This window comes from Lucilia cuprina, chromosome 6 (assembly GCF_022045245.1).
Source record: "Lucilia cuprina isolate Lc7/37 chromosome 6, ASM2204524v1, whole genome shotgun sequence".
In the NCBI taxonomy this organism is placed as follows: Eukaryota; Metazoa; Arthropoda; class Insecta; order Diptera; family Calliphoridae; genus Lucilia; species Lucilia cuprina.
Window position 1 is genome coordinate 29,640,621 of NC_060954.1, and position 19,488 is coordinate 29,660,108.

Below are 19,488 nucleotides of genomic sequence, written 5' to 3' on the forward strand. Positions count from 1 at the left end.
GAGATTCTACACATGTACACAAGTATTAAATAAATCAAAATAACTCTTCGAGACTAGATGAAGACCTGTCAACCCTTTTTGTTTGTTAAAACAAATATTTAATCTTTTAAAATCTGGTGTTCATAATTAATATCTAATAACTCAAAAACATCGTATCGAGAAAATAGGATTTGAATGTTTTATGATAATTTACTACTTCTTAAATTAATTTTAAACAAATCATTAAAATAAACTCTCCCAAAAAAATAAACATTTTTAACATATATAACTATATGAAAGACTTTAGTATTGCATATATTTTTTAATACTCAGTTCCAAAACCCCAATTATGCCAGTCTTGTAGTAAATGACCCAACAAAAAAAGTCGTACAAAAAATGGGTTTAACTGATAATAAACTGGTTCATATTTAGGGGAAACATGCATGATTTTAACATTAGCGTGTCATTGCGAGCATGGGTTCGTATTTGGAATAATAGCACGTCATTAAAATGAGTGCTTATAACCAGTGAACATTCGATGATTCTCATACAAATTTTCATTGGTGCACTATAATTTTTTTAAATGCATTAAAATCCGTTAAGCATTCAGCCAACTTGGTATATTTTAAAATGGACCTAATATATATAATTTTAATAAATATTAAATACAAAAATCTAGTAAAATTAATGGTATTTTTAAAATTTATTGATGAAATACACCTTTCATTTGAATCCTAAGGGAATGCCAAATTATATTGAATTTTACAATTCTTATAACAGAATTTTACATAAGTGAATTGTGTGCAATTTTTCATAAGTTCACTTATGACAAATTTATAAAAATTTTGGCATGTATATAAAATGTATTAACAATAATACGTACAAAAGAAATCATGAACATATCCCTTCTTCTTGAACAACTTCAAATTTTTTTGCTGGGGAGCGATATGATAAAGTTCTGCGAAATTCTAAAAAATGAGCAAATGATGTTCGCAAATAATAAAAGGACAAATTCCTAATGACATACATGATGTGATATTACTTCAAAATATATTATCTGAATACATTTAATTCATTCGGATTTGGGAATTAAAATATGCAATAGAAAGTATTTATAAAAGTTCGTATTTAGCAGTCTAAGTTTAAGTTAATTTAATTCAATAATTCAGTGCTGAAGTCAGTTGTTACCATTTTAGACGAAATTAAGACAAAATAGAATTTATACAATGTAGCAACGAATGCGTACTGCAATCACTGTTTGTATTTTGTTAATAGGTTGTGTTAAAACTTTATTAAAATTGAAGAGTGAGGCAATGAAAACAAAACATCGATCCAGAAATGTGTACGAGTCCAAGGTATAACTGACATCAAGAAAAACAACCAGACCAGTAGTATGTAAATAATAATTGTAATGAACAAATAATAAAAAATATATTAAAAATACTATAGTACTCCTTAATAGTTCATTTCAATTTAAAAAAACAATTTGGTTAGGAGTTATTCAACGGCTTTGAAAATCATTACTTAACGACTCTGGAGATGATAAAAAAATTGAGAAATTATAACAAAGCAATTATGTCAAAACAATTGTCAAATACAAAGGGGATCAGGAAACGCCAACGGTGTTTATTTGTGTGTTTATGAAATTAAGGGGTGTTTACTAGTTAAATATTAAAAAGATCTATAATTGTTTAAAACAGGAAAAGGATGAATCTCAAATTATTTAAATTTATGTTATAGAAAATGCAATTTAAGAATTGTTACAATTACCTTCTTTTACAACGTTCACGTAATTAATCCCCCATCGTTTTTAAACAAAGACTTAAACATTGTTGCTGTTACTCTATTAGCATTTCCTGATCCCCTACGAATTTGGCCAAAAAAGTGCTCCAAATGGTCCTGACATAATCGCCTTGTTGATAATTTATCAAACCCTTTATGTTTTAGAAAATCATACAATTGTAAAAGACTTTCATTATTTTGAAGCCATCCATTTAAAAATGAGAACCTATTTGTAATATTCTTATCTATTATTTGTATTGTTTTAGTCTTTTCACTAGAATCGCGTAAAACAGACAATTGACTTTCAGACCCTGTGAACTATTTCTTTCCAAATTGCTTTCTTGGATTTGAACTGTTATGAACATCATATAAGTTATTAAATAGTAAAAGATATTCAAATGTTTAGTCATAGTTGGAGGCTTCGATGTATCCGTGAGACCTGATGAATACAATGTATTCATTCCAGATACTACCGTTTTATTAAAAAATGGGTTGCTAAGCGAACCTTCTGGCTCTGTAGTTTGTGGGGCCTTATATGACTTTCAGAAAGTTTAGGAGTACATCTTACGGGTAAAGAAGAGTCAATATTATAAAAATACTCTATATCTTTCCAACTAACAATATGTGCTTGAAAATAAACATTATTTTTTGGATTTAACAAACAATTTCTGGTGCTTTTTATTAAATGAGGTGCATCATACATTAAAATTATTTTTTGAGAATTAACAAAAAAATATGGAGATTCAATTGAAACATTTAACATTTAGATAAATTCATAAAGTTTGTTCCCTGGTCGCTTACAAATTGCACTGGCTTAAGACCAATGCTTTGTAAGCAACTTTATTACCTCAATTAGATATTTTTTATTAATTGAGCATTACAACTAATATTTACAAAATAAGTAGTAGTAAATTGGTTGTTTCCAAGCTTGACCTATTCCTTGGGCCATAAAAACCATTACACTAGTGGCTGCATTCGATATGCTGTTTTCGGAGCCATAGTCTTCCAAACCTATAATTTTATAATTTTTTGTGTCATAATGCATGTTTAATTTTAATGACATTTCGTCACATGAAATGGAAACATGATTTTGTTTGTCCGTGAAATCTTTCGTCCTCATTTCTAATAAATTTAGGTGGGTCTTCATAAGTCCGGGTGTATTTGGTCAGTCCGAAACAAACTCAAGTCACATGAAATGGAAACATGATTTTGTTTGTCCGTGAAATCTTTCGTCCTCATTTCTAATAAATTTAGGTGAGTCTTCTTAAGTCTGGGTGTATTTGGTCAGTCCGAAACAAACTCAAGTAATGTTCTCGGACTTGGCCAGTCCATGTCCGTCTGTAGACTTCTATAGCACACTGGTGATAGAAAATATGCTCCTAAAGCCATTGTATTAAGTTTGGGGTCATATCTCTTACCGTTCGGTTGTCTGTCCGCGTTTTCTATTGCATTTTTTATTGTAATTTTCAAATTTGGACCAGGTCTTCGGCCGGTAAATTCATGTCGGGAATTGCAACTTGAGTTAAATTTTTGTTAGAAAACATAAGTTGAGAAAAATGGTTTGAGCAAGCATACATTGCCTCTATTGGAGTTTGAATATTCAGTTTTTGAATCCATTGACAAATTATATCTGTGTAATCATGTACATTAAATGTATATGTATATACATATGTATGTATGTATGTACGTATGTATGTATGTATGTATGTATGTATGTATGTATGTATGTATGTATGTGGACATAACTAATAACACATTCATTAAATATGCAGATCCTTTCAAAAGTGATAGGAAACTACATCCTTTCAATTCCAGAACAAAATTTTAGTAAAATTTTAGTGCAAAATAAAAACTATGTAACTATGAAACAATATAAATTTTAATACGATTTATTTAACATAATCCATAATCACAAGAATTCATTACAATAGCTATTAGGAACCAAGCTATGTTTACGTGTACAAATTTATCAAGATCAAGACCCATAATTAGTACTTTAGCAGTAATTTATTGGCGTTTTCCAACCTTTTTTTTTTTTTGCACACATACCTTTCAACTTCTCTAGCAAACTTCAATAACTTTAAGTATGTTGAGATGTGGCGTATTTAATTGTTAAAATAAATACACCATATTAACTGCACAGAGTTGGATTTTAAAACTTTTTAAGTATTAAAAATTTCGTGCATTTAACATAACTAGAGTTCGCCCTGCGGCCGAAATTTGACCTGAACCATTGAAGAAAAGATTACATATGTAGATACATAAGCTACCAAAACCACATTTTCGTGGTTGAAATGTCAGCCAAAAAATAATTTCAATTGCTATTATCAATGAGTATAACTTGCTTCGATCGACCTATTCTTTAAGAAAATGTGATACATTTTAGTTTAATCCTGAAAGAAGTATGAAATCTATGTTTTATTATTCTCTACCAAAATGTTCATTAAAATCTATTCAAAACTTACAAAATGACATTTTCATTCCTGACAGTAAAATTAGTAAACTATTTTCTTAAATACTGATTGAGTTCTTCATCATTTGATTTTTTCTCATTCTCATCCAAGCTTTTCTTTTTTAACGCCTCCCAGTTTTAAATTAAGATCTATGTTTAACAATCTGCCAATTCCTTCAGCAATCACCCATGCCCCTTCATGAACAGTTTGTCGTAAACAATCTCCCTTTCCAGCACTACTCCTTTGTAGCCTACAGAAGTAATGATTTTACCATAGGTTATTCATCTTTTTTATTTGATTCCAAATTCATTACTTCTGAAGTCATTAAAGTTTACTATTATTGCTATAAGATCTATAACAGGATTCCATCCGGATCGAAAGTGGAATTATGTCTGTTTTTAAATGAAGTAAAACATTTTTTTTGGTATAAAACCACTTTAAATTTTTAAAATCGTATGTTTTAAATAATTGTGTTTTTTTAATTTAATATATATTTTTTATTAAATTATTAAAACTTTAGATTGGAATGATATTTTGGAACAGGTATATATTATCTTTATAAGAAATAAATACGTTTTATTTTGCTGTCTTTAGTATAAAATGACCATCCTTCATGTTTATGTTGTATAAAATCTTCCAAATAACACTCGACAAAGACTTCTTAAAAATGTTTATGTATTTTAATCGAATTTAATAGTAGATATTCTATGAAGTTGTACTGCTATAGGTCTTTAAGCAAAGTGCTTTAAGAGTAAATACTAAACCAAATTGGCAGCCATTAACACAGAAAATATGATTTGTATTTGACCAGTCTCATCTTTTTTTCCTTTTTTATAAAACATATGTACATATAACCATACAAACTACAGTTTTAACTTTACACTAATATTTCTTAAACCTCATTTTTCCTAATTGGTTAGAATGACACGAAAGAGTCTTCCCTTCAAATCCTCACTGTGCTAAACCTGCATATTAGTGATATACTGATGCATTTATTACGGGGAATTATGTACCGACATGACCAACTAAACTTTCCCACTTATGTTTTTGTCCATCATTAAAATCCATAAAAACTAACATTAATGTAGAATTTTTGTCCCACCAATGTTTTCCCAGGTCAAACACCAACATCCTTTTGTATCACACATCATATACATCATTATTACATTCACAATTTAGCAAAAACGATAAAATCTTATTTTCAAAAAACAAGTTTGAATGTATAGTCGGGCATATCCGACCATATGATACCCTACCAGTCAGTATGTATGTTAAAAATGGGAGTTATTTAAAAAAATAAAGCATTTGGTTTATTTTTTTAACATTATTTCAGAATATTTTTACTTTTTTTTTTTGCAAAAAAAGAGATTTTTTTAAGAGGGCTTAAAGGGGAGTAGGGCAAAATATGGCCCTATCCTTAAAAATGTTGGTAGGGGGAGTTAAGTCTTATTCAATATTATTTATGTAGAATTTAAAAGTGTTATTAGTGTTTGTAAGTGAATTTTGACATTTAAGTCATTTTCTGAAGGGGAGTTTGTATGGGATATAGGGTCAAATGAAGCCCGATCATTACAAAAATCGGTAGTGTCATTTAAAGTTCTGTAAAACCAAGTTTTGTCGACTTTTGTTAACATAATGGATCATTTAAATTAATTAAAACCCAAAAGGCCATATTTGGGGGGTACGGTTGTATGGGGGCTAGTCGAAATAATGGACTGATTTTAACCATTTCCTTGGGCCAAAAGAAGAGTGTGTGTCAAATTTCATCCAATTATCTTGAAAATTGCGGCCTGTACCTTGCGCACAAGGTTTACATGGACAGCCAGCCAGACGGACGGACATAGCTTAATCGACTCAGAAAATGATTCTAAGCCGATTGGTATACTTTAAGGTGGGTATAGGACGAATATTTTTGTATGTTACAAACATCAGCACAAACCCAATATACCCTCCCCACTAAAGTGGTGTAGGGTATAAATATCACTACCAAATAAAAAAAACATCAACAGAGAAATTACCTGTTTTCACCCTTTCCTCTCTATTTTCTAAAGTGAAAAAATGTAGTGTTGTTGTTTTGCATTCTTATTTTGTTTTCCATTTTTTAATTCAAGCACATGTTTGTGTGATTGTGTATTGGTAGAAACTTAAAACGCTTATATATCCGAAAATACTGAACCGATTTTGATCATATATAGATTTTGCAGTGAGACTTGCGAATCTGCATTCATTAAAAAAAGAATCAAGAAAATCGGTAAAGTAATAGTGCCGGAAAATGTTCCCAATTGTTTTGGCTTTGCGTATTAATATATACTAGAGTTCGCCCCGCGGTCGCAATTCGACCGGAACTATTAAAGGAAAGATTACATACATACATATGCTACAAAAACCATATTTTCGTAGTTGAAATGTCTGTCAAAAAATTATTTCAATTGCTATTATCAATGAGTAAAACTTCACAGAAAAAATTATCGGTAGTTTATTTTCAATTAACATGTTTTAATTTTCTTTATTTTTTATTTAAACAAATTTTTATTTGTCTTAATTATCTCGTTTTTTGAAATTTTCCTAAAACAGCTTATCAATGGAAAATGTTTGATAAATAAAATAAAATAAAAATAAAATAAAAATTTACCTTTTAATTGGCGGCCCAATTGATCACAGGGACTCTTTTCGAGAACACACATTATTTGACGACTAACAATGACCTGATTATTAAGTAATTTATTTATATTCTTTTCATCACAGTTCACCACCACAGCAGCAAAGAATAAATAAATCATAAAGGACATGACAACACGCGACATATATGGGTTTCATTTTACAATTTTCTTACTTTTCTGGCTGATTGGCTTGGTTGTCTGTCTGACTAATTGATTAATTAATTTAAATCACTGACTAACTGACTAATGAGTTATCTGTTTCTCTATCTGTCTGTCTGCCTGCTTGTGTGTGTGTGTGTTTTGTTCTGGTTCCTTCCGCTTTTGGCTGCTGACTAATTATATTATGTATTATGGAAGTTGTTGTTGTTGTTTTAATTATTTTGTTTATAACTAAAATCATACAATAAAATAAAATTTCATATTAAAATTATCACAAGTTTAAGTTCAATTGTTTTTTTTTAGATTTACTTTAATTTTAATTACGTTTATGGAATATTTAAACAATTTTATTTGTTGTCTACGACAGATGACACACGTAGTCGCCTGTTAAATGTTTCAAAAATCACCGTCCAAATGTGTCGATGACGGAGTAAATAAAAAGCAGAAAAATATAAACAAAATTATGCATGCGCATCACACATCCTTTATGTATGTATACCTCTTTATGCTGGCTACCAGAGTCACATCAATAGCACCAACAACAACCAGCACCATTTACATCCATCCTCAACCCATCAGTACCAGCTGCTGCTGAAACATGATGTTTGTTAATATCGTAAAAAAATTAAAAAAAAAAAATTAAAAATATCGTATTTAAGGAAATATGTACATGTTAAGGCATTTTAAAAACATGTAGACGTTACTTTTTTTAACATAACATTTCCGCATTTGTCTATTGAATTTTATTTTAAATTTACAAATATTTTTTTTTGTATTTTAACAATAGCTTTTAAATCATTTATGTTAAACATAAATATTTTTTATGATAGAGAGGGCCCTGGCAGCTTTATTCTCAAGACACCGATAGACTATCAATTACTGACATCTGACGTCACTATGTCTTACAACTGTAACAGACCTAAGATAGAATTCCATTTTGTTTGTACGTTTTATATATGTTGAACTTACAAATATTTTTCTGGAAATAAAGGTCTCTTAAATATTTTTGATATACATATTAGCTAGGGTTCTGTAGTTGAATGACTATAGACCTAATCGATTCAATGAATTGTAGACTATTTTGTAGTCTAGTCTATTGTCTAGTCTATAGTCTAGTCTATAGTCTAGTCTATAGTCTAGTCTATAGTCTAGTCTATAGTCTAGTCTATAGTCTAGTCTATAGTCTAGTCTATAGTCTAGTCTATAGTCTAGTCTATAGTCTAGTCTATAGTCTAGTCTATAGTCTAGTCTATAGTCTAGTCTATAGTCTAGTCTATAGTCTAGTCTATAGTCTAGTCTATAGTCTAGTCTATAGTCTAGTCTATAGTCTAGTCTATAGTCTAGTCTATAGTCTAGTCTATAGTCTAGTCTATAGTCTAGTCTATAGTCTAGTCTATAGTCTAGTCTATAGTCTAGTCTATAGTCTAGTCTATAGTCTAGTCTATAGTCTAGTCTATAGTCTAGTCTATAGTCTAGTCTATAGTCTAGTCTATAGTCTAGTCTATAGTCTAGTCTATAGTCTAGTCTATAGTCTAGTCTATAGTCTAGTCTATAGTCTAGTCTATAGTCTAGTCTATAGTCTAGTCTATAGTCTACAAAATCTATATAAGTATATTATTTTTAAGTTTTTTGAGTTCTGGAAAAATTGTTAATTTCACTGATAGTGAATAACATAACTTATTTTAAAGTATTTTGAATATTTTTTTTTTGTTTTGTTTTTGAAGAATATTTGCTTTTGTACATTTTGTACATAGATTTTGTTTTATAGACCAATCGTCATAAAATTCGGCATAAAGAATTATAATAAAAATGTTTTTATTGCGAGTACAACGATGAAGTAATCATGGAGGCTTTATATATGAGGGATAGATTCAATTGTGTAAAAAAATTATATAAAACTTATTTTTTGTAAATTTTCATCGCTGTACTCATATTTTTAAGGGGACCTTAATAGGGGGTAGGGTATGTTACCGATAAATCCGAATTAAATTCGGTAGGAAGATTACATTTGTATAAAAGTAGTTTATTTCGAATTTCTCCGCTAAACACGTATTTTTAAGTCAGTAATGAGTGTTAAAATCAATTTTTGAAGGTGACCATATGTGGGGGTAGGGTCAATTATGGACCGATTGCCGTAAAATTTGCTAGAGAGATTTTGGCTTATATAAAACATATTTATGTCGAATATTTTTAGGTCGGTAATGAGTATTAATGTCATTTGGTAGAGAAATTTTGATGCATATAAAAATTTGTGGAAAAATTTAACTCGTTTGCTTCTTACGTTCTAACCCTATCGTGCTTTCAACAGACAGACGGACGGACAGATGAACAGACGGATGGACATGGTTAGATCGCCTTAGAATTTAATAAGGACCCAAAATATATACGACCAATGTGTTACAAACGGAGTAACAAAATCAATATACCCCACTCATCTTGGGTATAAAAAGCACTAAATGCACTGTCATAAAATTAGAAAGCACCACTTTAGTGCCTTTTTGAAGAAAGGCACCATGAGCAAAATTTTCCGCGTTTGGCACACAAAAAAGCACCGCAAATAGTGCTAAAAGCACTAAGTTGGCAACACCGATCAAATGTGGTTTGATGTTCGCCACGCTTTGCAAGATTTTATCGCGATTATAGCCTAATCACATTTTTATGACTGTTTAAATTGTATGTCAGTGATCCATTTGTATTGAGCCGAAAAAAATACATTATTCTATCGATATTTGTTTTCATGTGTAATCTTCCCTCCTTTTAGCAACATGAACTTTTCCAGCATCATAGACTTACGATACTTTTCTTAAATAATAATAATTTTAAATTTTGTTCAGTTAGTTAGGAGAACAGCTCAATTGTTCGATAAAAAATAATTTCAATCCTTTATAGCATGTTAAGAAACTGATACGTGTGGAAAATTTTCCCAGAAAAACAATTTTCCCAGGGATATTGCAAATTTTTTGAACTCTAATTGGAATAGGTTTTTTCATTTTATTATAACAACAGCAATTAATATAATGCAAAATCTCATCTGCACAAAATGTTTACATTGGCAACCAGCCAAATGAAGTGAAATTTTCAGATGATTTGTATTTTATTTTCAATTATAAATGCACACATTGACAAGATAATATGTACATATATGAACGATATTTCCAACATCAAAAAGGTATTGTTATCTTATGGTAAATGTTAAACTATAATGTCTGTAACATTCGCCAGCAACTTACGTCCTTCATTTACCCAAAACAGTTATTGCCACCCATTTGATCGGTATGCTTTCCGGGCATGTCAGTAACTGAAACACATGCTGTCTTGTGTACAATCTGTTTTATATGTGTATCTTTAAGGCCCAAAATATTGCAGGCACATTTTATAAGACTTGAAGACAAAGCAAATACCCAGGAAAGTTTTGCAGTTCTGCGGCACCATTGACTTAGTCTTACCTCCATTGTCTCCAGAACCAGGACCATGAGCCGCTTAAAACCTTTCCTAAAACTGTAAATATGTACTTACATTTTATTTCTTCTTAAGATTGTTTATAAACAAATTTTAACACATATGTTTCCATAAAATCTTGAGTTTTCTATTGAAGTTCATATACATATGTATATTCAGCACAATTCTAGCCCTTTAAAATGTGAATTATCTTAAAACACAATTTTCCTTATATTATTTATATTTATGTATTTCAAAAAATAAACAACGCAATAAAACCAACCTACATCCAAATTTACGAACAGAATTCACAAAAAGAAAACAAAAGACCGATTTTGCTGATTTCAAATAGCGATCTTCCCAGTGAACAGGCCCGCTAGCGGTCAGGTGTATTTCTTCGGATTTGATATACTATACAGGAGGATGTCAACCTAACCAATTTTTTTAAAGTTTTCTCCTGTTTTCCTATAAACAAAAATATCATGTGCAAAAAATCTAAAGAAAAACGCCTTCATAACTTATACTGTACAATGTACAGTGTACATTATTACAAATATAACTTCAAGAAGTTATTACCCAGTGACCGGGAAAGATAATTAAACAAAACTTTTTATATATTATGTTTGAAGATGTATAAAATCGTAAGTATTTCACATTCAAATTTATGAATAAAGACACATGACTCTACATTTGAAACTAAATTTGTTTAGTTAAATTTTTTCATAAGATACAAAAATATACATATATAATTCTAATAATAAAACATAAAATTTATAATGAAACTTAATTTTTGTCCGATAATTGAAATATAATTTTTTAACATACCAAAGTATGTTGGGTATTGATACACGAGGTAAAAATAGAAAATCGGTCATAAACAAAGTTCATGTTTTTATGTATATCTTTCCAGACAGTTTTTTTTTTAATTTTTTATGCAAAACTACCATTTAGTATAAAATTTTTAAAAAATCATTTTCAACATCAAATACCTATGCTCTTGTTATGTATGAGAATGTGTTATTTTAAATCACATTTACAGACAAACATTTAATTATTACGGCTTTTTAAAATTCTATCTTTTATAGATATTTATGTTTTCATGCAATCTTTGAAAGTGTACAAGTAAGAGTGAATCTTATATACCCACCATCAAATCACTGCCATATAAAAAAACTTTGGTATTTTCAATATTTTATAATTATATATCGATACTAATGTGAACATCAAGGTAATATTTAAAATAGTTCTCTTAATTGGTGTTCAACTATTGACAGTGAAGATTTCGGATTCAACGGTAGGAAGATTTTAATTCCTTATTTATTTAAAATTTTATAGTTTTATTTGCATTTTTAAGCCAGTAATGAAAATTAAAGTCATTTTCTTAAAGGGTCCTTATACAGGATTAGTGTTAATTATGGACCGATCCTTATAAAATATGGTAGAGAGTTTTTAGTATAAAAATAGTTTATTTCGAATACCATTAGGGTATTCGTATTATCAGCCAGTTAAAGTAATTTTCTTAAGGTTACCTAATTATGAACCGATCATTCTTAAATCTCGTAGAACGATTTTTATTTATACAAATCATATTTATGTATAATTATTACGTATACAATTTATATGTATGTATAATTTCCAACCAGTAATGAGCGTTGTAGTCATTTTCGGTGGGGTAATTATGGACTGATCATCGTAAAAATTGGTAGAGAGATTTCGGTTCCTATTGAACTTATTGGTGTCGAATTTCATCGCATTTTAAGCCAGTAATGAGCGTTAAAATATTTTTCTGATGGGGACCTTAAATGGAGGGTGGAATCATTTATCTTTTATGATGGTGGATATTAAAAGTACAATTTGATGGTCTCTAAGCGATCATATCCCAAGGATACTCTGAAATCTTCTCAATAACACCAAAATTTAAATGTTTGCCTCTTTTGCCTTTTCTGCGTTTAGGCACACTTTTCTAACACTCCGTGATATGAAAATATTTAATTTTTATTTAAAAAACCAAGTTATTGAATACGAAATAAATTTATTTAAATAATCAGCAAAATAGTTAAAATTAATAAAATAATAACGTGTCTTATATTCTTTGCAAATAAGCAGGGAAACCAAAATATGCAAATGCATGTTTTTTGTGATGCGTCGTATGGACTCATGGATAAGATATTTAACAATTTAAGAATTTTGGCATAGATTTGTTAGAGCATATTTTTGCATATTTTACCCATAAGAGCATGATTTGACTTTCTTAGCATATTTAAGGCGTATTTTCGAGTTTTTAGAGCATTTTTTACTCTTTTAGTGAATATTTTGATGTTTTCCATTTTTTTTGTTTTTGTACATTTCCAAAACTTTATTTAAAAAAAAATAAAATTTAATTTTTTTATTTTTAATTTTTCATCCTATTTTACAAATTTGAAAAAAATTTCGTTTTTAGAACTTAAAAACTGCAAAAAATACATTACTCTCACGAAAACCAATGTTATAGTTTTTTGTTCAATAAAGCATTACATTTTAAATCAGACATAAAACCTATTACTTTTGATTTCATGAGACCAATCCATTTTTATACCCTACACCACTATAGTGGGGAGGGTATTATACGTTTGTGCTGATGTTTGTAACATACAAAAATATTGGTCCAATACCCACCTTAAAGTATACCGATCGATTCAGAATCATTTTCTGAGTCGATTAAGACATGTCCGTCCGTCTGTCCGGCTGGCTGGCTGTCCATGTAACATTGTGCGCAAGGTACAGGCCGCAATTTTCAAGAAAATTTGATGAAATTTGGACCAAGCATGTTTTTTGGTACAGCGACGAATTGAAAATGGTTGAAATCAGTCCATTATTTCACCTAGCCCCCATACAACCGTACCTCCCGATTTGAACTTTTCAAATATTCTATTATCTCTCTAAAAATTGGCATAAATAAGTTTTACATAAGTATAAATGACACTGCAGATTTTCGTAAGGATCGGCCCTTATTTGATCCTAGCCCCCATACAAACCCCCCTTCAAAAAATGTCTTAAACGTCTAAAATTGACTTGTAACCATTTGTATCGCAATGAAACTCAACAAAACTAACTGTTATTGAAAATATATCCTTTTCCCAAATTTACCGAGGATCGGCCCAATTTGACCTATATAAAGCCTCATTTAGAAATTTTAGTTTTTTGTCAATAAATTGGTTAAATATTTTGGAAAAATATTCAACATAAAAGTTTCTTTATAAAAAGTAAAAATTTTAAAAATATACTCATGGTGTAGGGTATTATATGGTCGGCCATGCCCGACTATACTTTCCTACTTGTTATAGCTTAAAAAAACTAATTATTGGAATTTATGACAACACCGATTAAAATGTCAGTTTAGAAGCTATGAATACAATTGGTAGAAATGTGTCAAACTTTGTCGTTTGAAATATGTTTTTTGGGGTCCAAATGGTTTCATGTTATTTATTGGTTATCTGAACGTAAAACGGAATTCTATTAAACTAGTTCTTCAAACTATGAGATGAATCAATTATAAAAAATATTGTAGGATGAAATATGACACTAAACATTTATTATTTCATTACAATTTCTGTCTTTTTGAGCTTTTCAATGTTAAAAAATAATGAAAAATTTTATTTTTAGAGCATATTTTTTAAATTTTAAGAGTATATTTTGAGTTTTTTACGGCATATTTAAAGCGCTTAAAACACTTTTTTTAGAGCATGTTTTCGGTTTCCCTGCAAATAAGTTAAGTAAGAATATTAGCCGGAATCTGTTATACGAAAAGAAAACTTCATTAGAGTTTGGTATTATTTGAAAGGTTTTATAAAGACGTACACGGGAATATAAACAACTTATTATCACTATACATATAGTCCATACATAGGCGTATAGAGAGGCAGATGAAAAAAAATCACCACTACACACACTATTTGTATTTTTTCAATGAAATTGCACTGAAAAAAAATATTTGGCTATTTTAAATTTTAAAGATTAAATTGTACTACTATGAATTGGAAATATTTATAAACAAAATAAAATCAATTGACATAAGAATAATAATTTCTTCATATTGAAGGAACATTTCAAATTAAAATGTACAAAAAAGTATCAAATAAGAATGATCTTATTTACTTTCATTGTTATGCATTCTACAAAATTATTTAGGGTGTATGTTGTTTTTGTAAATTATGCTCTTGTTTTTGAAGTTGTGTTTTTTTTTTTTTTAAATTGCGTTTGCAATTTCTGAAACAAAGCGACTTTGTTGAATGCTACCAAGCAACTAAATAAAATATTTGTACTTTTAACGCTCTTCTTGAGAAGTTCGTATGCAAACTGCCGAAAATCTTCGTATTCAGAACAATACTTGCGCCGACGTCTGATTTAGTCAGACTGGTATACCGGAGGTGGTGGGTTTGAAAAATGTTATAAAATTATTTCGTAAATAAAATTTTGTTTTAAAAATTTTGTCAAAATATTGAATAAAGTAAAACTTTTTCTTTTTTTATTTCATATCTAGAGAACTTCCTCCATCCATCCCCATAATATATACCAAAACATTGTAGTTAAGTTAATGCAGAGTTTTGTTCAGGGAGACCCCACTCTGTAATGTTTTTTTGTGAATACATCTGTGCTGTCCTTACGAAGTATTCCCTGTGCTTCCCATCTTCATGAACAACTTTTGTTTTAACGTGCTTGTGCTTTATTTATAGTTATAGACAATACCAGCCTTATTGAAAACTGTCGTCGATCTTTTCTTCTTAATACTCAGTTCATAGTCCAAATATTTTAATTCTAACAACATTAAGGTAAACCAAACGTTCGTATCATATGATTGGCAATTCTTAACTTCATTGGTCTTTAAAGTGCTAAGCTATTTTTCTTATAGTCCAAAAATCTAAGATACGGCTACTTCAGTCTACGCTCCATTTTTTGGACTATATATTAGGCATTTTCATTAGGAGGCTTAATTATAAACTAAAGTGTGAAAGAAATAAAAATTTGAAACGACCCTTTTTCCTCCTAATTTCAGTCCACAGTCCAAAAATCCGGCTACGTTAGGATTTGACCTAGGTATTTTACTGTATTTATGCAAAATTTCAGCTTTGAATAGGCAAAAAAAGGGGAACAAACATTTAAGGAGATAAATTTGTTTGATTTTCACACAGAAGGAAAATATTTTCTAACAAACACTTTGTTTAAATAAATTAATTTTTCAGTAAATAATTTTATACCCTACACCGCTTTAGTGGGGAGGGAATATTGGGTTTGTGCTGATGTTTGTAACATACAAAAATATTCATCCTATACCCACTAAACATCTGCATGGGTATACTTGTTCTTAAATTCACAGTACTGCACAGTACTGCAAAATACACGTACACTATATATTAAACAAGCATGTGCAGTATAAAAAATAAAAAAAAATTATTTAGTTGCTTCATACATGTTGAATGCTTTTTTTAGTTATTAGTTTTTATTTTAAATTGCAAGTTATTACAATTTATGAAATTTATTACTAATTATGGAATACATATGAGTGAAAAAATTTAAAAATATTTTATAGCCATTGATAATTTGAATTTTTGTCGATTAAAAGTAAACTTTAAATTATACTAATTGTATTTTATTCTTGTAACAATGCGTTTTTTTAAATTAACATAAATTTTATAAAATCACTTATAAGTTGTCTCGAAACATTTCGAAACAGATCATACATTATTCCGATTTGTTTTTTACTCTTTAAAAACTGATCAAATACATTTAATTAAATACAAAGACCCAAAAAATGTTTAAAACATAATAAAATTTATTTGGGAGCATATGCCAAAGATATTTTATTAAGTTATTGAATTGATTGACAAATTTTTAAAAAGGTTCGATTTTGAAAATAATTTAAAGAGTTTTAAGTTTATCAATCCTAATAATATTATGAATGAAAAGAGCAGTGATTCATTTTATGAAATACTTAAAGAATACCCTAATTTTATTGATGAAAATGATAAGCAAACTTAAGGTTCTGAATTCCGAGAATTAAAATTTTTAGATTTCAAAACGTTGTTTGCTCATACTGAATTTAATTTATGTCGTTTTTGTAAAAAAAATTCTGTAATAAAAGGGAAAATTCATTAACGAAACATAATGATTTTGTCCGATTCATTTGCAAACGATGAAAGAATTTTTAGGCGTCATGAAATAACTCCTCAAGAAATAACTCCCCAAAACAAACATGAAATAATTCCTCAAATTTGGGGACTTATTTCATTATGAAATAATACCCCAATTTAAAAATGAAAAAAGCCCCAATAAAATAACTTCCTAAATTAAAATGAAATAACACCCCATTTTTGGGAATTTATTTCATATGAAACAAATCCGTAATTTTAAAATGAAATAAGTTCCCATTTAAAAATAACGAATTATGGAACAAGTCGGTTTTAGTGACATTTTTTAAAAAAGGAGGTCGCTCATACTTTCGAGTGGGACTTCCATGTTTAATACATTTTAGTTTAAACGCTTAATTAAAATTCCTTTAATAGCCGGCCTGCGGCCGTCCGCAAGGACTTTCTGCTCTATGGTATGTCCAACAACGGCCTATGGCCGGACGCAAGGATTTACCTCTCTATAATATGACCAACACCGGCTTCGCTTAGTAAAGATTTCCTAAATAGCCGGCCTAAGGCTGAACACTCTTGATACAGGGAGAGTGTATTCTTAGCGAAGCCGGTGTTCAATGTACCCCAGAGGATAAAACCTGTGGTGACCTTTCCATTAAGTACTTTATTTTTACTTTTAATCATAATCATATAAACATTGCTTTAAACTTTTTTGTTTTAAAAATAACTATAAAAATTTAATTTTAGTTTTCTTTTGAATTTCTTTCAATAAACATAATTTTTATAAAAAATAAAAATAGTAAACTCAATTCTATAATTGGTGACCCCGAAAAAAATGGAAAATCAATCAAACAATTCAATACCCCATGCATCTGCAAATACCAATTCGTCCAACAACATATCGGATTTAGCAGATATGTCCACTTTCGCTCCACGAGTTTAAATTCCTCAATTACAAGGCAAAACATTGGATGAAGTTGGTGCAATAGCAGATGACATTTTTGACTCTACTCATATAAAGTCAGTGGAATCAATTACATCCCCCACAAACAAGAATATTGCAATTGATGCCGTTTCAAATAATGTTTCCGAAAGACTTTTGCAGATTTTGATGTTTCAAAAAACTAAACAATTCGGTGGAATTACGTCATAATTCCGCCAAACATTGGATGAACTTGGTGCAATAGCAGATAACATTTTTGACTCTACTCATATAAAGTCAGTGGAATCAATTACATCACCCACAAACAAGAATATTGCAATTGATGCCGTTTCAAATAATGTTTCCGAAAGACTTTTGCAGATTTTGATGTTTCAAAAAACTAAACAATTCGGTGGAATTACGTCATAATTCCGCCAAACCTTCACTTCAAAATAATTCAAACATACCAAATAAAACTAATACAAGTTCTTTTCAATTGGAGACGTTACTACTTGTAATCCCAGCCGCCTTTTTATACATGATCGACAAACGAAATAGCGTTTTCTAATCGACACAGGTGCAGATATCTCAGTATTAAAGATTACTGACACTAACAAAAAACATCGCAACCAATCACCAACAAAACTTTTTGCAGCCAACAACTCGTCCATTAGTACATGTGGTCAAAAGCGTCTAAAGATAGATTTTGAATTAAAAAGACCATTTGAATGGACATTTGTTGTTGCAGATATTGCTCATAACATTATTGGTGCTGGTTTCATTAAACATTTAATCTATTAGTTGATCTCAATAACTCCAAACTTATTGACTCAACAACGAGTATTGTTACTAAGATTTCAACTATATTTGATTCAACTAATCATGCTTCAGTTAAACTTTATAACCGAAACAATGTCTATGCAAAACTTCTGCAAGAATTTCAAGACATTACACAAATTAACATTAAAATTCCAGAAAATGGTAAGTCTCCTAATGTTACTCATTGTATTGAAACACAAGGACCACCGGTTTTTTAAAAATCCAGAAGGTTAACAACAGAAAAACTTCGGGCGGCAAGAGAAGAATTTGAATATCTCATGAAAATTGGTGTTATTCGACCTTCTAAGAGTCCTAACGCATCACCATTACATTTAGTTCGTAAATCTAATAACTCTTGGAGACCTTGTGGTGGTATCGTGCATTAAATGCCCAGACAATACCTGATAGGTATCCACTACCGCATATTCAAGAACTATCTCACAACTTACATAGCAAAACTATATTTTCTAAGTTAGATCTTCAACGTCAATTTTTATCGCAGATTCATTCCACATACAACTCAACAACCACTTATTTCTCTTATTAATGGTAATAAGAAAAATGACCGCTCAGTTATTTTGTGGACCGAAGAGACATTGCAACATTTTTAATTGTGTAAACAAGACTTAGTAAATGCCACAACACTTTCTCACCCAGCAACTAAAACTAAAATCAATTTATGCAAGTAACACAGGCATGGGAGCAGTAGTCCATCAAATAGTTAATAATAAACACCAGCCGCTGGCATTCTTTTCAAAAAAGTTAAGTGAAACCGAAAAAAGTACAGTACATATGATCGGGAATTATCGATATATACGGCTATTAAATATTTTAGATATCTCCTTGAAGGTCGTGAATTTACTATTGTAGCGGATCACAAACCACTGATCTTTGCTTTTTCTAAGAAAAAGGAAAATACATCACCTCGTCAAATCAGACACTTGGATTTTATAGGACAATTTTCTACAAAAATCATACACCTTCCTGGCGATGTCAACTTTACTGCCGATACACTTTCTCGATTAGATGCAATTAATATACAGAATAATGAAACGGTTGATTACCAAAAAATAGCTGAAGAACAAAGCTGTTGCAAAGAACTACAAGAATTGCTCAAAACAATTAGTACTTCACTTTAACTTAACAAATAATGTTACCCG

General features: G+C 29.8%; 1 protein-coding gene and 1 long non-coding RNA gene across 3 annotated transcripts in view; both read right to left on the bottom strand.

Moving 5' to 3' along the window:
* The window catches only part of LOC111683479 (zwei Ig domain protein zig-8-like), a 174,536-nt gene that overhangs the window by 112,753 nt on the left and 42,295 nt on the right, over positions 1 to 19,488 (bottom strand). The gene's annotated exons all lie outside the window — the stretch shown is intronic.
* Positions 7,178 to 7,681, bottom strand: LOC124420584. Of its 2 annotated transcripts, XR_006941282.1 has the most exons (3): positions 7,533 to 7,613; positions 7,343 to 7,417; positions 7,178 to 7,264 (listed from the first exon to the last, which is right to left on the bottom strand). It is a non-coding gene; the product is annotated as an uncharacterized LOC124420584 (long non-coding RNA). The 2 variants fall into 2 exon arrangements; XR_006941281.1 differs by having other exon boundaries at positions 7,343 to 7,681.